The sequence below is a fragment of the Electrophorus electricus genome, unplaced genomic scaffold, assembly GCF_041902795.1.
Source record: "Electrophorus electricus isolate QZ-2024a unplaced genomic scaffold, ASM4190279v1 Scaffold38, whole genome shotgun sequence".
NCBI classification, from domain to species: Eukaryota; Metazoa; Chordata; class Actinopteri; order Gymnotiformes; family Gymnotidae; genus Electrophorus; species Electrophorus electricus.
In genome coordinates, this window is record NW_027658671.1 from 210,508 (window position 1) to 236,535 (window position 26,028).

Genomic DNA, 26,028 nt, shown 5'->3' on the forward strand with positions numbered 1-26,028 from the left:
GGGTGAATACAATTTTATAATCATGGAGTTCCATATTCCTGTGGAGGAAACTGAACAAAACTGTTAGTTTGTGTAACAGAGAAAGAAGCAGTGTGATGATATTGTGCAGAGATTAAGTGCAGGCAGTTCACACTGAGCAGTGGGGAGTGATATCCACACAAACCCCAGAAGAGGAGAAAGCCCTGGATATACTGGCTCATCAGTGTCTCTTAGGATAAGAGGAGGAACTGATGTGTGTGGAGAAGAATGTCCATCTCCATCCCCTCAGCCTGTCTCTCCACAGTACCCTTCACCTGCTCTAGTCCTGCTGCATCTGCTGGGTGTCTCAGGCAGGACCCAGCTGAAGATCACCACTTGAGCCTGAGAGAGCAGCATTTGTGGGTGCAGCCAGGAGCTTATATTAATAGAAGACGAGAAGCTACTCTTTAACAAAGTTGCTCTTTTAGAGACACACTATGCAAGGCCTTCAATATCAGTTTCAATAATCTTGAACAAGGGAAATGTAAAATATTACCATGTATTCACTGAATAAACATGGATCAAAGATAAATAAATAAAGATTTATTTATTTAGTAAAGACTTGCTTAGTAAACTATACTTATTTTCAGACACATCAGTGACTAGTCAGAGAGAAGACCTGTCATTTCTTTTTTTAAACAGTTTTAAGGGATTGCTTATATTTGCCAGGTGTCACGGTTGGCCGGGCATCCAGAAGGAGGGACACGCCCACTCCTGCTAGGGAGCGCACTACATCCCTGCCTTGTTCCCAGTCCCCTGCCTACTAATCACCTTCACTTGTCCCGTGTTCTCTCTCTCTATTTAAACTCACAGGTCCTGAGAGAAAGCGCTGCATATTAGTGGAACGCCGGACTACTCACTTCCACCCTGTACATCGCTACACAGAGTGTTAGGACTGAGTATCGTTGATTATTTGTTGTGGTTTTTCACGTATTGACAATGCAGAATAAAAAGCACTTTGGCTCAACCTTGCCTTTCGCTTCCTCTGTGCCGCCACCGTCACAACAGGTATTTATGTTTTCAGGTTTGTCCATCAGCTGGTTTGAATATGTGGACTATTATGGGTCATATACAGAAGACTGAACCCATTATTCTGAGTTGTAGTCCAAACTCTGGTCTATGTAGTTTTGTTCTCATCTCCCCCCACTGCTGTGCTCATCTTTGTTCTCACTGTCAGCGGGAGGGCAGGAGCAGAGTCCAGCGCTGGTTTGTATAAAATGGGAAAAAGTCTCATTTAAATACGAGGAACAACAACCAGTCCACAGTCCAAAAAGCAAACAGTGTTAACAGGCAAAGGTCAGCACTAGGAAGACCAAACAGCAGACTTTGGTAAAAAGGGCAGACACACAGAAACAGAAACATGTTCAGGAAAAGTGGGAAAAAAAACAAGACTACTTTGCATACACCAGCTCAGAAATACAACTCAGATGAGTAATTTTCTAAAGTTAGTTACACATTCTCACCTACACTGGGCTACACAACAGAATTTACTCTAATATCTTTGTAATTATAATTAATTCAGGTAAATTTATTATGTTTTACACATGTTACATCTTGGCCTGCATCTGTTTCCATAACTGGCTGTGAAAATGTGAAAGAGAATGTTAATGTGGGTAAAAGAGAGGTGTGTGTGTGTGTGTGTGCGTGTGTGTGTGTGTGTGTGTGTGTGTGTGTGTAAATTCTTTAGGATTAATGAGTGGTTCAGCTAACACCTTAAATAGTAATTAGGGTACATGATACATTAGTTACAAAGGGGTTTAGGAAACACTTACAAATTAACAAAAGTACCTTATGATGGAGATCATGATGTACTAACACCAGTGCAGTAATGAGTTTATGAATGAAAATACTCACACAGCTTTTCTGGATGCTGTGACCACTGGAAGCAGTCTCAGTAGACATTCCTCTGATGGGTCATATTTACTCAGGTCAAACTCATCCAGCTCCTCTTCTGAGTTCAGCAACACAAACACCAGAGCTGACCACTGAGCTGGAGAGAGACTGGCTCCATGGAGACAATGGTCACCTCCTCTGCTTAGGTATGTCTGGACTTCCTGTACTAGAGAATGATCCTTTAGTTCATTCAGACAGTGGAACAGATTGATGGATTTCTCTGGAGAGGGATTCTCCCTGATCTTCTCCTTGATGTAGTTGATTGTTTCCTCTTTGCTGTGAGAGCTTCTTTTCCTCTGTGTCAGTAGGCCTTGTAAGAGAGTCTGATTGGACTCCAGTGACAGACCCAGAAGGAAGCGGAGGAAAAGGTCCAGATGTTCGTTCTCACTCTGTAAGGCCTTGTCCACTGCATTCATAAGGAAGTCAGACATGGTTGATCTTTTAAAGAGACCTTTCTTTTGCTGTTTCAACACATTTTTTCTTTTTGGAGATGAAGGAGAGATATGCATATAAAGCAGCCAGAAACTCCTGAATGCTCAGATGCACAAAGCTGAACACCTTCCCCAGGTGAAGCCCAGACTCCTCTCTGAAGATTTGGGTACACACTCCTGAGTACAGTGACACTACTTTGACATCAATGCCACACTCTCTTAGGTCTTCCTCATAGAAGATCAGGTTGCCCTTTTCCAGCTGTTGGAAAGCCAGTTTTCCCAGTGCCAGAATTGTCTTTTTAGTCTGTTGAGGATCAGTGTCAGTGTTTCCATGGTACTTTCTATCCTTGTGTTTGATCTGAAAGATCAGAAAGTGTGTGAACATTTGAGTCAGAGTCTTGGAGATCTCTCCACTCTCTGCTTCACCCAACATTCTCTCTAGAACAGTGGCTGCAATCCAACAGAAGACTGGAATGTGACACATGATGTAGAGGCTTCTTGATGACTTCATGTGTGTGATGATTTTGTTGGCCAGGCTCTGATCACTGATTCTCTTCCTGAAGTACTCCTCTTTCTGAGGGTCACTGAACCCTCGTACCTCTGTTACCTGATCAACACACTCAGGAGGGATCTGATTGGCTGCTGCAGGTCGAGAGGTTATCCAGAAGAGAGCAGAGGGAAGCAGATTCCCCTTGATGAGGTTTGTCAGCAGCACATACACCGAGGTCGACTCTGTTACATTCCACAAGTTCTCATTGTTCTGGAAATCTAGAGGAAGTCGACACTCATCCAGACCATCAAAGATGAAAATGACTTTGTAAGCATCACAGTGTATTAATTGTAATTGTTTTGTTTCTGGGAAAAAGTGATGAAGCAGATCCATCAGACTGAACATTTTCTCCTTCATCAAATTCAGCTCCCTAAAAGGAAGTGGAAATATGAAGAGGACGTCCTGATTTGCTCTTCCTTCAGCCCAGTCCAGAATGAACTTCTGAACAGAGACCGTTTTCCCAATTCCAGCAACTCCTTTAGTCAGCACTCTTCTGATGGGTTTGTCTTTAAAGAGGTCATTGCATTTGATGGGTGTCTCCTGTGTTGCTGGTCTCCTGGATGCTGTCTCAATCTGTCTCACCTCGTGTTCATTATTGACCTCCCCACTCCCTCCCTCTGTGATGTAGAGCTCTGTGTAGATCTCATTCAGAAGAGTTGAGCTTCCTTGTTGGGAAATTCCTTCATTAATTCTTTTAAATGTATCCATTAGTTTGTGTTTGAGATTTCGTTGATATTCAGAGAATAGCTCTAATAAACAGAAGAACATGATCACAAATATTTTATTTTCTTGTTATCTTTGATGTTGAAGTTTATCAAAACCATTTATCAAAACCATGAAACACTTTGCACAAACACAGAGGACAAAATTTAGTTATAGTGATACTGTCATCATAAAGCCATGATCCAGAGCTCTTACTGGTCTGTAGTGTGTTAGCGAGGTCTGTCTGGTTCATGTTCCCCAGCACATGCAGTGTGATCTTCAGCGCCCCCTCTCTGGCACTGCTCTGATCCTCCTCATCCTCCATCTCTCTCTCAGAGCATGCTGGGTAATCTGGACTCAGCAGCTTCTTAAACTTCTTCAGCTCCTTCTTCACCAGAGAGACGACTTTGTGCTCCAGCTCCTGGTTAGGAATAAACAGCAACAGACAATCAAAAAAACACCACCATGTTACAGAGAGAGATCACTACATGATTTTGTTTCATGATGGAGAACATTCTGGCAGTGTTTGGGTAGTTACTTAAAAAAAGTAATGCATTACTCATCACTTATCTAAAATTGTAATGGGATTACTGTACTCATCACTTAATGGAAAAAGTAATCTTATTACTTCTGTTACATCCTAAAACCCAAATATACTAGAAATCACCCCCACACTTACATACCTTGAATATGGACTCCAATTGTTTTCTGTAGGTGAGTTCTGCTTTTTCTCTTTGTACACTGTGGACAAACACAACAGACCTTTATGGAGGAATATGTAGCACATTCATACCTGCACAACACATGATTATACAGACAAGTAGATATTATACAAGATTATATATTATCAACACTTGTGTTTCTGCATTTCATAATAGATCTGTGATGCTGCCTGGTGTGCGGCAGCAGAAAGGATCAGGATGCAGGTGTGAGTGTAGAAACTCAAAAAGGCATTTAATAGAAAGTGAAAGTAAAGCAAATGTGCTAAACACACTCAGCCACAAGAAAACAAAGGTCAACAAACAAGAACAGGAAGACAGGAAACAGGAGAAGTATATACATGGAGGAATCTGGGAAGAGAACAATGCAGAGACTAAGGACAAGTGGCTGAAATGGCAGGTGGAGTTAGGTCAGAAAGTGGCAGGAATGGTGGGTGGAATTAGGCTGGAAAGTGGCAGGAATGGTGGGAGGAGTTAGGCTGGGGAGTGGCAGGAATGGTGGGAGGAGTTAGGCTGGGGAGTGGCAGGAATGGTGGGAGGAGTTAGGCTGGGGATTGGCAGGAATGGTGGGTGGAGTTAGGCTGGAGAGTGGCAGGAATGGTAGGTGGAATTAGGCTGGGGAGTGGCAGGAATGGTGGGTGGAGTTAGGCTGGGATGTGGCAGGAATGGTGGGAGGAGTTAGGCTGGAAAGTGGCCGGAATGGTGGGAGGAGTTAGGCTGGGGCTTTGGCAGGAATGGTGGGTGGAGTTAGGCTGGGGAGTGGCAGGAATGGTGGGAGGAGCAGGGAGAAGGACAACACACAGATGCAACAATAAACAAAGGACACGGGAAAGCAAAACAGACAAAAGGGCTCCTTTACAAGATGATTTGTTAGAAAATAATTACATTTTATTTATAGAGCACATTTACCACAACAGCAATGATCAAAGTGCTGTGGAAAGTTAGGAAAAATATCTTAACAAAAACCTGTGAAATGTAAAACAAAAGGAAATGTGCCATCAAACATAAACATGGACAGAGAAATGAAAATGTCAGAGTAAAAAGAAGTGTTTGAAATCTGCACAAGAGGGAGCAGAGCTGATATTCAGAGAAGGACTGTTCCACAGCCTCAGTGCTGCAACTGAACAGACACAGTCACACTTCAGCTTCAGTCGAGACTGTGGAACAGACACAGTCACACTTCAGCTTCAGTCGAGACTGTGGAACAGATACAGTCACACTTCAGCTTCAGTCGAGACTGTAGAACAGACACAGTCACACTTCAGCTTCAGTCGAGAATGTAGAACAGACACAGTCACACTTCAGCTTCAGTCAAGACTGTGGAACAGACACAGTCACACTTCAGCTTCAGCCGAGATTTTAGAACAGCCAACAGCTGATCTGAACAACTCTGAGTGCCAGTGAGTAGATGACTTGTTCCTAAGCATGAACAAAGAATTTGATTTTGGGAAATTTCTCTGAACTTGTAAAAATTATTCCTAATAACAGAATTGATTTGCTGATCAAATCTGAGCTCTGGATCAAAGATAACACCAAGATTTTTGTATTTCTAGGAATAATACAAGCAGATTAATCAACTGTTACACAAGTGTTAACCCCTCACTATCTATGTTTACATGTACACCCATGATCTTATATTAGTCTACAACTGTCTTACTTAGATATGATCATGTTAATATTACAGTCTGATTGTTATAGTGTGACATAGTGTCTTAGTTGACCTAAGCTTAGGCTGATTAAAACATGTGTTCTAGAATAATATTAGCCAGACTATGTGCACATGTAAACACACACTGATCCACGGACTAAACATTTGTGCTACATGTCTGGCAAAGCCTGATAAACATATTATACATATATTGTACATACATTGTTTTATATATATATATATATATATATATATATATATATATATATATATATATATATATAGAGAGAGAGAGAGAGAGAGAGAGAGAGAGAGAGAGAGAGAGAGATATTTCCTTATGTACCCCTGTTTTTTTCCCTCAGTTTGGACAGAGCACTCTCAAACCATTTCACTGCGAGTTATCTATGTACATGACAAATAAACCAAACTTGAAACTTAAACTGTAATTTAGAGAGTTTGTTTTTGTCTTGTCATTAAAAGAGGAGCTCAGCAATGTTCAGTAACAGCATTACTACTGTAACTAAATCCAGCTCATCTACCTACAGCTTGATCCTGCCCCAACTCCTCTTCTTAAGTGTTCTTCTGCTATTTCTCCCATGTCTTCTCATTAATACTTCCCTTCGGATTCTGTCCCTACAGCTCTCAAAACCTCAGCTTTAACTGCCATTCTTTATAAAACAGGACTAAATGCTGCACTACTTGATAATTACTGACCCATTTCCAATCTCCCCTGTCTAATCAGGGTTCCAGCCTCTCAACTGCAATCTTTCTTAAATACTCAGGATCTATTTGAACCTTTCCAATCTGACTTCCATACTATGCACAACACTGAGAGAGCCCTGTTACATGGTTTCAATGATCCCCTTCTCTCTACTGACTCTGGTGCCCTGTGTGTTCTCCTCCTTCTAGATCTTCTAGATAGAAGTGCTGTGTTTGACACAATTAAACCATAACATACTTATCAGCTGCCTCTCAGACATTGGGATTACTAATACAGTTCTTGAATGGTTTATCTCCTATATCTCTAATAGATCACATTTTGTCACACTTGGTAAACACAAATCACACACTGTTATCGTTACCCAAGATGTTCTCTAGGGATCGGTGCCTGGTCCTCTCCTATTTAATCGATATGTTGCCCCTTGGTCAGATTATCCGCAGGCATGGTCTCCGTTTCCACTGTTATGCTGATGACACTCAGATTTATAGTAACACCAAAGGTAACACTACCTTACCACTTCCTGCTTTACTCTCTTGTATCAAAGATCTCAAACAGTGGATGAACATAAACTTCCTAGAGTTAAATCCTTACAAAATAAAATTTTAGTTATTGGTTCTAAATCCATAATCGCTAAATTAACTGATTTTAAACTCAGTCTAGATGGGTCTTGGTCAAATCATCAACTGCATTTTGGAACTTTGGTGTACTCCTTACTCTTTCAACCCCACATCATGTCAATGGTTAAAAATGCCTTTTTTTTTACAGTCACAATATCAGTAGACTTAGGCCCATGCTCTCCAGACAAGGTGCTGAAACTCTGGTTCATGCTTTCATCACATCCCATCTTGATTACTGCAACTCTCTCTTCATTTACATCCCAGAATTCTCTTAGATGTTAAAAAATGTCAGCCCACAACACCCCGATTCTACATCAGTTACACTGGCTCCCTGTCCCTCAACACATTCAGTATAAACTCGTCCTGCTTACATTCAAAGCTCTGCATGGTCTTGCACCTCCCTACTTAGCTGAACTCCTACATCCATACTGCTCCACCCATACACTTAGGTCTTCTGATGCAGGTCTTCTCTCTATCCATAAGTTAAGATTGGTCTCTGTAGGGGCAGATATTTTAGTGTCATGGCCTCAAAACTAAAACTATGGATGAACTGATGGAGCTCATGAAGGGCTTCATAATGAGCTGAGTGAGTTTGATCAGGTGGGATTGGGAGTGAGGAACACTGTCCTAAACCAGGAGATCATCAACTCTCATCAGAACACTCTCCCTCTCTGAAGTGTAAGTGGAGGACTCCATCTTACCTGAGCTCAGGAGAACAGTCACATTCCCTACATCATCCTAACCTGAGCTCAGTAGAACAGTCACATTCCCTACATCATCCTTACCTGAGCTCAGTAGAACAGTCACATTCCCTAAATCATGCTTACCTCAGCTCAGTAGAACAATCACATTCCCTACATCATCCTTACCTGAGCTCAGTAGAACAGTCACATTCCCTACATCATCCTTACCTGAGCTCAGTAGAACAATCACATTCCCTACATCATCCTTACCTGAGCTCAGTAGGACACACTCCCTCTCTGAACTGACGTTTAGGGTCCATCGACTTGTCACTCTTCATGGACACACAGCTGGGTTCCGGGGAGTCTGATCTCTTACCCTGCATCAGACTAACATACACAATTAAAAACATATTGTTGTAATGCCAAAATACTAATGTGTGTATAAATGGTGCAAATATAAATTAATATGTATTTATCTCTATCGATGGTCTATCAAGACCATCACCTCTCATCAGAACACGTTCCCTCTCTGAAGTGTAAGTAGAGGACTCCATCTTACCTGAGCTCTGGAGAACAGTCACATTCCCTACATCATCTTTACCTGAGCTCAGAAGGATACACTCCCTCTCTGAAGTGTAAGCGGAGGACTCACTCTTACCTGAGCTCAGTAGAACAGTCACATTCCCTACGTCATCCTTACCTGAGTTCAGTAGGATACACTCCCTCTCTGAACTGTAATGGAATGTCCATTGACTGGTCACTCTTCATGGATACACTGCTGGGTTCCGGGGAGTCTGATCTCTTACCCTGAATCAGACTAACATACACAATTAAAAATATATTATTTTAAGGCCAAAATACTAATGTGTGTATAAATGGTGCAAATATAAATTAATATGTATTTATGTCTATCGTTGCGATTTTTATTGAATGTTTTTTAAAGAATTCATACAAAGATGTTGAAAACACTAAATTCATTATTATGTTTCTTGTTATTTACTAAGTGATCTTCAAGTTGACCAGAGTTATACCAGAGAGCAACTTTACATTACATTAAGCTGGTCTTAAACTTTCTGAAGTTTATACTTATCTTTCATCTTTGTATTATGCATTGTGTCTCTGTCTCAGTAGAGACAACTGTTTCTGGCAGTATCTGATTTAAGATTGTTACCTGCTGGTACTATTCAAGGGTTTTGTGAATGGATATCAAAGCACTTTTAAGAGGTCTGTGTGGCTAAGAACATCTACTAAATGCAATAAATATAGATTTATTCAGATATCCCAAGTAAATAAGTGCACAAACCTATGCACTGCAAGTATGTTTATTTATGTTCTCTCACCTGTCTCTTTTCTGTGTGTGCTGTTCCCCAGAGACACGTATTTTGGAGGTCATGTCTCCTCCTACAGATTATAGCTGTACACCTGCAAACACGCACATGCAGATTAATAATCAGAACACATATCCAATTACAATATTTACATTTACTGCATATGGCAGACACCCTTGTCCAGAGAGACTTACAGAAGTGATTTGTTGTGTCGCTACAAAAAACATAAATAAAGCACCTTTGTAAGTCGCTCAGGATAAGAGTGTCTGCTAAATTTTATAAATGCAAATGTAAACATCCTCATGTGATCACAGAGAGGTTAGTGTCAAGATCACTACCAGGCTAAAGCCCTGGCTAAACTGCAAAAGAGGGCAGTAAAGATGTGTTTTTATAATAAGTGCATACTCCAAATCACTGTCACACAAATAAACAGCGCAGAACTTCATAAATTATTAGCTAGATTTACATGCGCACCGTTGGTACAATACTAGTCTGACACTGTTAGTTGAACTAACACACGATCGTATAAAATCACTGTCTTAGCCAGTTCAAAACACGTAGCCGAGTTGGACGTGTAAACACGTTCTGTCAGATCTACTGGTTCACAGTCCGAACTGCAGCCAAGATCTCCGTTTAACGAGTCACGACCAAGACATTCACGCGCTTTAATCAATCACGATCAAGACATTCACGCGCTTTAACGAAGCACGACCAAGACATTCACGCTTTAGCTCGGAATGTGCCTATAAGCGAAACATTACAGTATTTTCTCGCTTAATGTTCTCAGAAGAGAAACAGTCATTCATGTTTTTGAAGAGCTTTGGTGTAGACAGGCACCTTTACTAACTTTATAAGTACAAAATATAGTTTATTAAAATGAGCAAATAATGCATAAAGTTTAAACTGTAATCTTACAGCACTAAAACAAACTCAAAAACGTGGGTGTAGTGAACAGTATCACTGCAAAGTGGAAAAGAAGACAGAGGCAGGAAAAATGTGTTCTATAAGTGCATAGTGGGTCACAGACTAACTCAATCACTGTCATACAAAGAAACAGTGTCGAAATATCACTTAATAATATTACTAATAAATATTATAAATATTACTTCTTTAGTTACACTGACATGCACACTATTGGTACAATACTAACCTCACACTGTCAGTCTAATTACGACATGATCGTGTAAACAGCACGGTCTTAGCCTGATAAAACAACTAGTCTACATCTAGTTGGACACCTAAACACTTACTGTTAGATCTACTGGCTCACAGTCCGAGACATTTGTGACACTTCCTGCAGTACGACGCCTGTTCTATTTGCGCAGTTTGTTTCTGCGGAGAGGACAAAATAGAAATATATGAAGTATATAGTGCGTTTATTAGTACTTTTTATACAGTTCATGTAAACATGTTGATTCGGAACAATTTCTTAGATGAGCCTAGAACGACTTTAGTTTGGTTATTCTGAATCAGACGACCTCAGTTCTATTGCTGTATTTCGCGTAAACGAAGACACCTACTGTAACAGAATAGCGGCTAAAAGCTTTACGTTTTCAGACATTAACCTTGTTAAAATTCAATTCTGTTAATATTAAATTTAAGAACTTGTTCTTTGAGTAATATAAGTTCATATAATTCTTGATTGACAGCTCAGATTCAGATACTCAACGGCTTTGTTTTCTAAAGATATTTGTATTCCGCTTCTTAAAATGGAGCACAAAAATTTCACTTTCGCGTTAAACCGGACTGAACCGGTTTTGTCAAGGATAATTGTTTTTTAGGGGCCGGACTGCTGTGACCAGTCACAACACTTTATCCAACCTTCTGCGGGAGAGAGAAATCAGAGCTACAGTATAGAACTGTATTTAAATAACACAGAATAGCGTAGAACAGTGACAGTAAATTACCAGTGGATTTTGACTGTGGGAGAATTTTATTTGTCATGGAGCTTATACAGCACAGCTGTTCTGAGCAGACGTTTACTTAGGTTTTCACACACACACTCACACACACACACACACACACACACACACACACACACACAATCACACACACACACACACACACACACACACACACACACACACACACACACACACACACACACACACACAGAGAGAGAGAGACAGGTTATTAGTTTGTGTGTAATACCTATTCTGTGCTCACAAACTCTATATAAAATGACTATTTTTTGTCATTAAGTTTCGTTTCTAGCATACACTCGCCTGAGATGACAGTTCAAACCATTTTGAGTGTTTGAATTAACCATTTTAAAATGGTATCTTGGGTCTCTCCTCTGCTGATCGCCATGTCCAGAGCATATGCCCAGTGATGTAGTGGTATAAGACAGTATGTGAACGTTTAGTTTGTGCCAAGACATGTATCTGAGAAGAAGACGACCCAAAGACGTTAATCAGGCAGATCTATTTACTAGTAGGTAACATCTAAGGTCAAGGTTATGATGGAGCTGTAGACATAAGTGAATGTTTTAAGGGACTTCAGACAAAAATTCTGAATAAAAGGTCAAAACACGACAAGGGACATAATCTGCATTAATTGGAAAAAGCGCAAAATCAAACATCTGTTTTGTTTTTTGTTTTTTTCACACAGTATTGACGTGTAACTCGCAGCATTCACGGATCTCCTTTGCTCGCATGCAAAATCTACATGTGCGCACTCATATTTGCTCTGCTCTCGCTTACATTTACTTTGCTCTGCTACAAAACTGCTTGCACGTGTTTAGATATATCCTGCTCTTACACAAACTTGCTCTTCTGCACACACAAACACATACTGTACGCTCGCGAATGTTTTTGTGTTCTTGCGCACAAGAACACAATTCTTTAATTTCATTATTATTAACTGTGAATGAAAAGGAAAGTCATTCATGATCATGATACAAATGTTATTATAAAACAGTTAGAACTTTAAAATAATTGCGGCACATTCATATACATAATATTATGTGCCATTTCACAAAACAAAAATATGAATGTATTTAACACATATTGTTCTTATACTGTATAATATGTATGACTGTGGAATTTGCTCAAATAGATAAAGAAATAATATGATTTGAACTTACAGTAATATGCTCTGCTATATAAAGGAAAATTACCAATCTGCTACCATTTAGTGTTAGTAACCAACTTTGGTAGAGTACAAATTCAGTCATTAGCCACATTATTTACCACTAATATCTGTAGCTCTGAAATTGACCACCTTGTGGTTTCCGTTACGTCTCCTTCCTGATCAGGTTTATCAGAGGCATGACAATGGTTTTACTGCTTGATAAAAGTCAGACACTTAAAGTCAAATTGCCACTGCTGGCGTTACTGCGTCAGTGAACTGTTCCACTAAGACGCATTAATGTAATTATGACATCACAACCTAAGGAAAGTGTAAGTTATTTAAAAGCGTTCCAACACACTAAATACCTACATGCTTTTCTGAAGGAGGACAAGGTGATTTTCAAGGTATAGTCCGACCAGAATTATTGCATATTCTAATAGTTTTCAGCAATAGTATCAATATTACTTGCATTATTTATTATATCATTAAATTAAGTGCGCCGTTAATTATAGAAATATCTAAAATATTTTATATTATCCGTGTATCCCCTGGATTCAGGAACGATCGTGAAAGGCCAAATTAAATCAATAGAGAAACATGATGAGTTTTCCTCAACATGGGAAATTGTTGACCAGGAACAAAACGTGGACACTAAAAGAAATGACGCAGGTATGCAATTTTACTGCCAAGCTGCCAAATAATATTTGTCTGTCTGAACATCCATCCGATCTGTTTGCTCTTTTTTTTAATCCAGACGATATCCGAGCTGCAGAAGGACAACTTTAACCTGCGCATGCGTATATGCTTCCTCAAGTATGAGGGCGGCTCGCAGAAGTGCAGCAGTTGTACAGAACAGATTTACAACGCGGCAGAGGAGCGTTTCCCAGTGGCGACGCAGCAAAACTTAGACGTGAGGAGACCCGAGTCTAGTTTTTGTAATCAGAGCCGGTTAATTGAGCGGACGAGACTGGGGACACTTGTTAATCACACTCCGCACCTAGATAAAGGGAGGGCGCTAAAAAATCTAAATACAACTTGAAAAGGCAATAAATTGACCTTCTCAAATGCATAAATTATTCTGCCCAAGCCTCTTTATTCTCTTCCTTTTTAGAATAGTTTTAACTGCTACTGCAGTAGCAGGACCAGACACGTCTCTTGAATTGAATTATTTCTTCATTTCACGTAATGCTCTTCATCCACCTGTCAGGAGCTGAGCAGGTGCAGAGAGGAACTGGAGAAGATGGAAGCGCTTTTCCATCAAGAGAAGACTCTCCGCCTACAGCTAGAGAACCAGCTACAAGCCTACACATTACAAGACCCGCCCTCTGAGGATCAGAGCCAATCAAAGGAAACTTTTGAAGAGCTGCACAGGTCGGTACAGGCCTATATTTAATTCTGATAAGAAACATTGTTCATGGAAGATTTCCCAGTTAGAAACTCGGGCTGTTTCTCCAGGACAACCACATCAAAACAACAAAATTATTTGACATATTTCCATTTTAAATGCTAATTTCTGACCACTTAAGTTAAACCTTAGGGCCTTCATTAAACAATAATAATCCTTAGCTAGTAAATCGCTGTACTTTAATTATAGAAGAAATTATCCTTAGAAATGCTTTGTTTTTTATTCTTAGCAAAAGACAATTATATTATAGTACCTAGTCCTGAGCTGGCACACACCATTCTAATGTCACAGTGATTTCAGTGGAGTTTCTCCATGTAGTTCCATGTAATTGGAATGTAATTCCAAGATGAATCTGTGTGCAGAGAGTCCATCTCATAGCTCTAAATGAACATGTGAAATAAAATGTAGCCTAATCGAGTGTGTGTGTGATGGCTGTCAGGTACATAGAACAGCTGCAGGGGGAGCTCAAGGCTCAGAACACCATAATCAATCAGCTGAGGAACAGGAGCACCAATCAGAGCAGTGCACACCAGCCTGGCCACGCCCACAACTCCACACTCACCACCCTGAAAGAGGATGACATACGTGTGAGTGTGTATGTGTGTGCAGGTGCATGTTCCTGCATACATGTATGCTTATTAAACTGTTACTTTAAGACACTAAAAACTTTAATATAGGGAAATCCATTTGTACTAAATGTTTAGTATATTTGTACTCTATGTATTCTCTCTCTCTCTATTTAGGATCTGAAGAACTTGTTGGAGTTGAAAGACTTTGAGCTGCAGGAGACCAAAATCAATCATGAGGCCAGTAAAAACGACCTCCAACAGGTCCTGATGGACAAAGAGAAACAGATTCAGGTGGGTGTCTCCAAACACATCGCAACCTACAGGTAAAAACAGACGTCCAAAAATATGCTCTTAATACAAAAGACCTATAGAGCCTCATTTAACCCCTGCCTGAACTCTGACCCCTGCAAGAGAAGGACTCTGCACCAATATTCCTCATCACACCAGGGGGGTCAGCAGGGAGTAACACTGCAGCAGGGGGTGTGTGCATTTATGAGGGTGATTGTTGATGTGTGTGAGCAGGGGCTGCATGACATTCTGGAAGGTTACATCCAGGATCTAGCTGAGAAAGATGCTGCGCTAGCAGAGAGCAGGTCAGAGCTGAAGAATCTGGAGGCTGATGTGAGCAAACTCACTCTACAGCTTGAGAACAGAAAGCAGCAGCTCCAGGTAGCAACCCGACATTTCATTCAGTCAGACCAGGTGCAGGGCGGAGTTTAGTGTTTTTAACATACTAAAAATACACCTGATTCACAACTCATCTGATATAATGGACCGGTACTCTAAAGATTAAGACTAGGTTTAGTCTGGATGCAAAGAATGGTTCCTTAAGTTGAATTGACTCTATTGAATCTCACACTCTGAATTTGATGTTTATTTACTTTGTTCATGTTTATATTCAGACTAAGGAGCTAAACTAAGGTTTAGAATCATCACAAAGGGAAGTGATGCAACTAGTGCTGTCCTAGACAATAAAATGTATAATATCATTTACCCAACATAAGACATTTCTGATTATTTCAGTATAAGGGCTCTGATCCTTGTTTGGAGTCATTATTTCTAACTACTGGTTTCTCTGTGTTTATGATTGCACACACACATACAAGGAAGAGGATCCAATTGCAAGAGGTTTTATTAGTGAAATCAAACAGATCAGAGGGGTCAGGCATGTATTCGTAGTCCTGTTGATTCAAGGTCCATAACATGGGGCAGAGTCCAGGGGTGTCCAGGGGTGAGGCAGAAGTCGAAAACCAGAAAGACAAAACCATAACTGAACCACTTGGTATGCAAAATAAGGTTGGCAATACTTCATGACGTGAGTGTGAGGGAGGGGAGCTTAAGTAAGGGAGCAGTGATGAGAGAAACAATGATCAGGTGTGTGCTAGTATTCCAGTAAACCAGATTGGAGGCATTTGTGGGAAGAGGTAGGCGTGGCAGTGCAGGGCTGAGCGTGATTCCTGGGGTTTGTAACACTCTGTCTCTCTGTGATGATCTTAGCTCATGTCTGGGCAGCTACAGGAGAGTGTGAGTGAAAGTCAGCTCCTGAAACAACGCCTGAGATACACAGAGGCCTTTACACATCCTACATACCAGATCCAAGGTACACTCTGCACTGTGGGACTGATGGGGTCTTTCATTTTTGTCAAACTACTCTTGCTAAGTTATTTTCAAAGTGAAAAACCAAATATAGATGTAACATATATCTATAACAACCTTGTAACCTGCTGCTAAAGATTTTTCTTATTTTAATACCCTGTACATAATTGTTTGCATTATAACTATTAAAAATGCTGTTGACAAAAATATAAGAAGCTCCTGATGTGGTTTTATCAGCAGTGGAGAAGCATATGTTGCAGATTCATCAACTGAAACCAACACTGCTGGGGACCATCAGGAGGACCCAGGACCTGTACAGACATCTGCAGGGTGCTGAGCGAGGTGCACACACCAGTTCTACAACACGAGGACACAATCCAGAATTAGCCAAGCTATCCTCATTTACTAAAAATGTTCTCTTGCGGAACCTGAAAAATCATGTCTTCCATTTCCACTTGAGAGTAGATGAAGATGGTGGTGAGTGTAATGATTTAATGAAGGTGTAACAAATGACTTCAGCAGAAAGATAATGACTTAATAGAATTTGTACAGTTACACCTGCAAGGTGTTTTAAGTGGCACCATTTAATGAAAGGTTGTCAGAAAACAGATGCACATTACAGAAATGACTGGAGGTGTGGAAGGTATACTTTTAATAACCTCTTTACCGTTGCTCATCATTGTTTTGTTGTTTTGTGCTGTGTAATCATGTCACATTAATGCACTCTTGTTCATCTTGCTCTCGTAGCTTCAGTAAAGAAGGACCATTCTGGGAGGGACAGTGGCAGTGTGTGCAAGAGCAGCTTCAGATCAGTGATCAAAGCGTCGGTCTGCTGCTCAGATCCTGCCCAGCCCTGCCTCTCCTCCAGGGCCCATGTTCATGGCCTCCACGTCCTGGTTCCACGTGAGATCTATGACACGCTGCTGGAACAGATGTGTGAGGGGAGGGGTCTGATCAGTCATGCAAGCGAACTGATCCAGCAACGCCTGCAGACCCAAGGCCGACATCACATGCAGGTCCACGTGAGCCCAAGCACGCGACACACAGATTCAATTGGTTAATCGTCACATTTCATGGATAATTTTCACTGAGCTGATTTTCCTATTTCAAATGGACCATTTGTCACTGACTGTGAGGATTATTGAAGGATAAAGAGGCCCAGCGGAGGGCGAGTGGGGAATATTCATCCTTCATGTCTGTTTCAGTCAGTGGACCAGAACCTGCTCAGAAGCCTCTTAAACATCATCAATGTCACTCACACAACTCTAGAAGAGGCCAGTAAACTGTTGACATCTTCATCAGATGTCTCTAAAGAACAGAACCACGACAGAGAAAGAGATGATGTAGGAGTTATTTACCACTTTTTGCATCTTTCATAAGTACCACACCAGTAAGAAGTGAAATTCATTTAGCTGTTAGCTAAGTCTATTTACTGGAAGAACTTCATATTGGACTAAATTATGTTTTTTTGATTGACACATACGAATAATATGATTATTTTGGATTTTTGCACATTTGTAAATTATTGATTTATTTATTTTTCTTTAGTTCTGCCATCCTCAAAACCTCAAAATGAAGAACAAGCTGAAGAAACCAAAAGTGGAGAAATCATATAAGATGAATAAGATGCTTTCAAAACACTACGGCGATTCAAACATTGAGCAACACTGACATTAAAATGATCTCCTGTGATTATTTTCTCTGTGATGGTCATATTCCACCCCTCTATCATCCATCAGTCTGTGCACCATCATACATTCACTCTTTCATTGTTGTTGTTTTTAGTAATTAAAATAAAATAAGTGTTGAAATAAAACTACATTCTGAGTATAGATTTTTTTCAGACTTATTGATGATTCTTCATTATGATTTAATTTTTTTACACCCTTACATACTAATAATTAAAAATTGGACAATTCCATGCAACATTTATTTATTAGAATGAATTTTGAATGTCCAAAAATAATAGCATTCTGCAGCAGTCAAGACAAACTTGCAAAAAGTCAGCAAGTTTATTTCTTTTAAAGATCCTTAAGAGACTCAAAATTATGCAAGTACAACAAAACTGTGCAAGTATAAAAGCAATGTAAGAAAAATAAATAAATTTAGCTAAATCAAAATAAATTCAACAATACCTCTTGATAGTTTTTCCTCATGTGAAATGCTTCTACATCACTAAATCAGGGTTTTGCAGTCTCAAAGTTATAGCTACTATAATAGTTTGCTAAATGAGTAGAAATTAAATAATTTTCACACATCAGGGACGTTTATTGCTACGCTAAATTCAGTATCATAAGTATCAAAGTGATCACAAGTCATAGTTAGAAACCACAATGAGGAAATAGTTTATTTTATCCCTCTTACAACTGGGTTTAGGCTACAATTTATTATGTAGTGATTTAGATACAGTAAAATAAACAAGTGATAATATCAGGAGGGAAGCTTAAGCCTGACCAAGTATGTCTGGTTTAGTAAATGTGACTGTGTAGACCCGTAATATATTATTATTATTATTATTGTTATTATTAATTTAATTACCATCAAAGCAATTGCTTGGCATGTTTAAAAAGTATCTAGAATGCTAGTAAAGCTCTTCATTTGCTTGCTCACGTCTTTGCACAAAACACGTGTTCTTTTCATTCATAAAATAACAAAATATGCAAGCAAATGGATGTTACTCCTGTAGCAGGGGTGAATAAGGGACAAGACCCTCCTTTCTTAGAGTCCACAGATTCTGTTTGAAGAATGAAGAGTTAATGTCTTTGAGTGACAGCAATCCTCACCAAGGTGTGAAGGGGGAAGGGGAGGCGAAGCTATCAAATGACTTCACAACCAATGTCCAAGCACGAGCGGCGTGATTGGCAGCTGTTTCAACAAATAGAGGACGCTTAGATGAATACGCAGACACCTCACCTGCCTTATTTGTTTACCCACTACGTGAGTTTGAAATATGCGCACTGCTTTGTGTTCTAAGCCAGATGAAGTGTAGCACATGCGAGTGATGCTGTTTGGCAAAACTGATACAGTAATCCATATTGTTTTTACTTAATTTGATTACCAATACTAAGGGACATCATGGAAAGGAACAGGCTTATTTTAGCTGAAGTTTATGTGGAGTTCTTTGGGTGCAGTTATAAGATGGAAGCTGAGAGACGGTTCAGTGGCTTCTAGCATGGATTAGCTTCAATGTTTGCATTGCAAAGGACTGGATATTTCCATTCACTGCTGAAAATATTCACAATCCTCCTACAAAATGTAAGTATACATGAGAAAGCATACTATTTCTTTACAGTATTACAGCACTATCCCAGCATAATCATTTAACATAATAACAATGAAGAATTTAATATTGTCTTTTAATAAGTGCATTGTACATTGAGCATTGTTGTGATGTTTTAGCAAAAAGAATATTGCACACTGAATGTATAGTGACTGATGACTTTGTGTGCATTTAGATGTCTAGGACACTTAGTAGAAAATGCTGTGCAGCTACTTGGTAATTTCATGTATATACTCAAGTGTTCAATTTATTAGACAAGACCCTGGTGAATCAGAATATGTAGAGCATGACTGAAAATGAATCTCCAGCATCAAAATACACATTCTAAACCCGCAAAATAAAAGTCATTTTGGTTTTTTTGACATGTTCTTCTGTATTAGAGGAGCTCAACTAGAACCTAAATGAGGGATAAATAAGTCTGGATGTGAATGACTGTCATGTCCCAAGTGTTTACATCAATGTGACTCCTGAATCATTGTACTATGTGTACAATTTCTGATAACTAGTATTAAAGTGATCAAGTACAAATCATTTGAAAACTTAAATCACTTAAAACTGGAGGTGCATGTACAGGCTAAGTATCCACTTCCAGACTTATTCAAACATTGACCAACTCTGACATTAAAATGATCTCCTGTCATTATTTTCTCTACGATGTTCATATTCCACCCCTCTATCACCCATCAGTCTGTGCACCATCATACATTCACTCTTTCATTGTTGTTGTTCGTAGTAATTAAAATAAATAACTGTTGAAATAAAACTACATCTGGAATGTTAGTCTCTTCAGCCTTTATTGTCTATTATAAGTAGAGCTGGGTGATTAAAACTAGATGTCTTCAGACTCATGGATGATTCTCGATTATGATTTTATATATATATATCCTTATGTAATAATTTTAAGAAAATGTATTATTAATTTTTAGTTATATCCATTCAAAAATACCTTTATTGATGTTTTTTCCTCATGTGAAATGTCACTACATTGTGCATCACTACATCAGGGTTATAGCTACTATAACAGTTTATTAATTAGAAGAAATTAAATCATTTTCACAAATCAGATGTTTATATACACAAACCACAACAAAGAAATAGTCTGTGTTTTATCCCTCCTACTACTGGGTGCAGGCTACAATCTCTTATGTAGTGATTTAGATACAGTAAACTAAAATATGTAATAATAACACTAGGGAAGCTTAAAAGTGAAGGAACTGAACCAGTTAGGAAGACAAGCAAGACTGGTGTTAATAAGAAATGTTTTACCAGCCAAAGCATGTGCTTTTGTGAATATAAGGATGTGTATTTCACAGTGCAGGGTGAGGTAATAAAATGATATTGTAAGCAGAAGAATATGGATGGTTGGCTTCAGCATAAAGCCTCAGAAGGCCTCTTTGACAGGCCTCTAGGGGCCTCAGTTGGGGGATCCTTGGTTCAAGGATGGGACACCCCGGCCCAGCACCGGAAGAAAGAATATGGGCATCTGGTGCTATGAAAAAGGATCACCAGAAGAAGCAATATGGGCACCTGGCGGTAGGAAATAAGATCGCCTTTTTAAAAAAAATAGAAGTAGTTTAGGTTGAACATAATGATACCAAGAACCAGTTGGTGTAAGTATTGAATATCAATTTGCATATATTGAATAAAGTATGATTTGAACATAATAGTGTAAACCTGGAAAAGTATTATAAATGTCACGGGACGCCCCCACCCCCCACAAGTCACATGGTACGGCCTGCCGCGTGCAGGGGGTTTAATGTTTGTAACCATGCCCTTTGTAATTGTATGCACCTGTATGGGGCTTAATGTCTTGTGTCTTTTGTCTATTTAAATCTCTGATAGTGTGTGTACTGTGTTGGTCATTGTTAGTCTGCTGTTAAATGTAAAATGCGTATGTAATCTTCGTTCAATGTTACTAGAGTCTGTGTTTTGTTACGTGTATGAGTCATGTATTTCCTTCATGTTGTATATGAGTGCCACTATTGTTGTTTGTGTCTTTTGTTAATAAACGTGTCACTTCATCGAGGGAATCTGTGCATCCTGCTCCATGCCCATCAGCACTCAGGCCAGCAGATTCGTTACAATAAAAAAATTTAAATGGTTATGTAAGTGTCCTTGAAGAAAATATATAAAGGTCATGCCCACCTGACACTGTTAGACATTCTCCGGACAATGCCTCGTTTGTAACATTGAGCTCAGAATAAAGACGGGACCAGCTCTTCTCTTCAATTCATTCCAGAGTCTGCATCTTTATTTCTATTTAATGTGTATTGAGTAAACAGTCTTGAATTTAGGAAAATCTATGAACACCATTAATTGGTGGCTGTACCACAGGGATCAATTGGATTGACTGGCAACGGACCCACGCCGTCAGCAGGACAAAGCACCAGCTGACGGACAACCCAAAGCTGCACTGTTCTGTGGGTCTGAATCCACACGCGCACTACCAAAGGTACTTAAATCCCTGTTAAAACATTCTGCATAGATGGTATTCAGACCTGGTCCACAGAGCTTTGTAGTCAGGTTTTGGGGGTCTTAAGGGTGCAGACTGGGAATTGAAGGAGTGCGAATTGTCTGCTAAAAATATAAAATAACAAAAAATGGAGTAACAGTTAGAAAATCAACCGGTAAAAGTGAAAACAGTTTCACAAAAACTTACTGTAAAGGGAAATAGTGAAAAAAAAAACAGTTGAATAAAGAAAGATAAAATAAAGAAAAATGTGCAGTGAATAAAGAGAATAAAGAGAAATAAATAGAGCTCCAGAGAAAAAAAGCGCTGAAGAGATGAATGTTAACAGGTATGTTTGTTCCAGTTGTTTCTGTATAAATGTGACCACAACAAGTGAAGTAAAGAAAATGTGCAGAATAAAGAGAATAAAAGAATAAAAGAGAATAAAGAGAATAAAATAATAAAAGAATAAAAAGAGAATAAAGAGATTAAAAGAATAAAGAGAAGAATAGTAGATCTCGTGAGTAAAGCAGCACTAAGAGAAAAGTGTTAAATGTTTTGTCTGTAAAAACTGTTTGTGTTGATGTGGCCAACGCGAGTTAACAGATTATCAACAATGACGTATTGTACGACGCATACCAGCATAACAGTTTTTTCTGGGTTATAATTAAGATTATTTTGGTTTGGTCATTTAACAAAGGAAGTGAATGGATATGCAGACAGATCTGTCTAAACGTCATTAATAATATCTCATTATAAAATGCGTGCATGCAAAACATATAGACATTGTTTTAGTAATAAATATAAAGTAAATGATAGAGGTATCGTATATAAAACTGGTAACAGTTAAAGCAGTAGCGAGCATACATATGATGGACATTTTAAAATAGCAGCAATAGGAGAAGAGTAAAGTTAAAATATACAGGATAAGAAATTTAACCAGAGCGAGTGGCGGTTAATAGTATTTTTGGAACACTGAATATCTAATTTACCCAAGTAAGTTCTGGCTAAATCAATATTCAATAATCAATAAGCAGTTAAATCTAACAAAATAACTTAGAATCAAGTGAATAGATTTGCGACTAAAATAATCACATGGATAGCAATTTGTTAAATGAGATGCAGGGAGTGCAAATGCATTTTTGGCTTGAGAAAATATATAGAAACTCTGCAGGTGTGGCGTGTCGGAAATCGCTAGACTTAATACATTTTAAATTGTATCGGCTGACTAAGTGACATAAATTGGATGAATAAGGAATAAGGAGGATTTGGAAAAGGGCTCTGTTGGCTGCAGTTGTTGTTTAGCTAAGTGCCTGTAAGAGCAACAGTTGGAGTGGAGCGTTTGCCATTGGGACCGTTTGAACCACGGCCAGCGCTGGATGATGGGAGGCGGTGTGTAGGGTTAAAGATTTGAATAATGACAGACAAGAGACAGGTTTACTGGGATAGAGGGCTGGCTACGTCCATATTGGTGAACAGAATTAACTCATTGAGCTCAAAGAATTGGAGGCAGACACCTGTGCAGAAAGCTACAACTGTAAGAAAAAAAGTATTACTGTGATGAATTCCACAGTGTGTCCTGATTGTTTTTATTGTACAGGAGGAAAAATGTGGGAAATTTCACAAGGAAATGTTGTAGGATTTGGATTATGGATTACACTGAACCTGTTATATTTCAACTTTTAACAATACCCATTATTTTGACAACTCCAATGGAACTTTTGTAGAACAAGACCTGGTTAATCATGCACGTCTCATGCAGAAATATGATGGTGTCGTAATTCCGGATGCTCATTGGGTATGTGGGGGTAAGAGTCATGTTGATTGTGTCATTTCCTATGGTTCCTGTACCTGAAGCTGTACTTCCCACACAACGATGCTTATCATTGTGTTCAGCAACGTGAGGCACCGAAGGGTAGTTTGGATGATAAAGTATCATTGATGCTATTGGAGTTCATAGGGGGGCTTCGGATTAATTTAAGGCTAGAAATCAAATTGCTGCGGGATCTGAATCAATTCTCTGGTGGTTTACTATAAACAAAACTATTGATTGGATAAATTACATATACTATAATCAGCATCATTTTATTAATTATACTGATGCACTAATAGCAGTGGCGGTGCAATTGGAAGCTATGTCATTAATGACCTGGCAAAATCGTATAGCTCTGGATAAGTTTTTGGCCGAGAGGGGAGGTGTATGTGTTCTGTTCGGAGAATCCTGCTGTAATTTTATTCCAAATAACAGTATTAACATAATTTATAAACTGAAGTAACTGTATAACCTAAGATATTTGTGTGATAATATAAGAAACCTTCGCCATGCCCAATGGATGTTGGCCACATAAGTAAGAAAAGAATGTTACAGGGCACGCAGTTAAATTCAATAGTTCATATTAGAAATAATAAACTAAAGTCACAACATTGTTAACATTTATATAAAACAATGACACATTAAATAGAGACAGCGGGACAATAGTTCATGACAAAATCGTGAAAGGGGGGAATGAGGTGATCAAATGTTTTGAGGCAAAGGAAAGGCCAAACGTTAATCTGTATTTTCATGAGACGATCTGTGATCTAATTAAAATAGGCTTTGAAGCTCCCTGTCACACGTGCAGAGTGGTGCAAGACTGTCTGAAAGCATAAAGATGAATAATGTTTCTGGGGTATCTTAAGGTCAGAGACCTTTTTGAGTCTATATGTGCAAAACAGAGGCTCTGATGCAGGTGGTTTCAAGGCCTCTGTATAAGTCTAAGGCAGATCACACTGGATTGTTCCCATGAGAAATAAATTCATTAGTGTTGGAAAAGATCTCTGTTTTTAAAAGACTAGAAAGCTTCCATAAACTGTAAAATATGGTCTTTAGCACTTTTCTTATAGATGATTTCAGTCTTACATCAAATAGTGAATTCCACTACATGCACAATGCTACATTTTCAGGGTGGGCGTGGCCTGGGGTGATGGGAAGGTGGAGCCCAGTGTCATATCTTTTCATGGGGCCCAAAATCCCTGACGGCGCCCCTGAGTCAGCTTCAAAAGCTTCCACAACCAGCATTGCTCTAAGGGATTATTAAGAGTACACCACCCACTTTAATTAAGAGAACACCACCCATTTTAATTAAGAGTACACAACCCACTTTAATTAAGGGAACACCACCCACCTTAATGAAGAGTACACATAATTCAGCCTCTTTATAACTGAGTGAATCTTAGCTCAACCAGCTGGAGTTTTGGACACACTATTTTGTCATCGATAAGATTTTATTGGGGTCCATTTTCCTGTTGAAGAGACTCTTGGTCAGAGTCAGATGGCTCAAACATGGAGCTAAACCACACTGATCCTGCCAGCTGTTTCTCTCACGCAGCAAGCAGGATCAGTGTGGTTTAGCCCAATGTCTGAGCCATCTCTCACTAACACTGGGATGTTTACATTGCCAGGGAGACACCACTATTAAACATTATGTGAACAATATGAATGTAAACATGTCACTAACATCTACACATGTGCACACAAACATATGCCTGTAGGGCACTATGCTTGTTCTCATCCTAATACCTTTTCACTTATGAGGTCATACTGACCTCAGCATGCAGAAACAACAGGCGATGACCCAGGTGTTCATTAATGCAAACCACAGGCTTTATAAAGCTAGGAGCCTCTCCCCTCTTTCTGTCCACAAATATCACACACCACAAGGCAGAGGAGCACTGCTGGGCATATACAGTGCCTGGCCAAAAAAAAGGTCACACACTCTAAAATTTCGTTGGACCGCCTTTAGCTTTGATTATGGCATGCATTCACTGTGGCATTGTTTCCACAAGCTTCTGCAATGTCACAACATTTATTTCTGGCCAGAGTTGCATTAATTTTTCCCCAAGATCTTGTATAGATGATGGGAGATTTGGACTACTGCACAAAGTCTTCTCCAGCACATCCCAAAGATTCTCAGTGGGGTTCAGGTCTGGACTCTGTGGTGGCCAATCCATGTGTGAAAATGATGTCTCATGCTCCCTGAACCACTCTCTCACAATTTGAGCCCGACGAATCCTGGAATTGTCCGTGCCGTCAGGTAAGAAAAAATCCATTGATGGAATACCCTGGTCGTTCAGTATATTCAGGTAGTCAGCTGACCTTATTCTTTGGGCACATAACATTGCTGAACCTAGACCTGACCAACGGTAGCAACCCCAGATCATAGCATTGCCCCCACAGGTTTGTACAGTAAGCACTAGGCATGATGGGTGCATCACTTCAGCCGCCTCTCTTCTTACCCTGATGCGCCCATCACTCTGGAAGAGGGTAAATGTGGACTCATCAGACCACATTACCTTCTTCCATTGCTG

The 26,028-nt window shown here is 39.4% G+C and overlaps 1 protein-coding gene and 1 pseudogene across 1 annotated transcript in view; both read right to left on the reverse strand.

The window, feature by feature from the left end:
• Positions 1–26,028, reverse strand: part of LOC145655862 (ribonuclease inhibitor-like) — a gene marked incomplete at its 5' end in the record, with an annotated part of 52,093 nt that overhangs the window by 5,311 nt on the left and 20,754 nt on the right. The gene's annotated exons all lie outside the window — the stretch shown is intronic.
• LOC145655875 (NLR family CARD domain-containing protein 3-like) lies at positions 858–11,102 on the reverse strand (annotated as a pseudogene).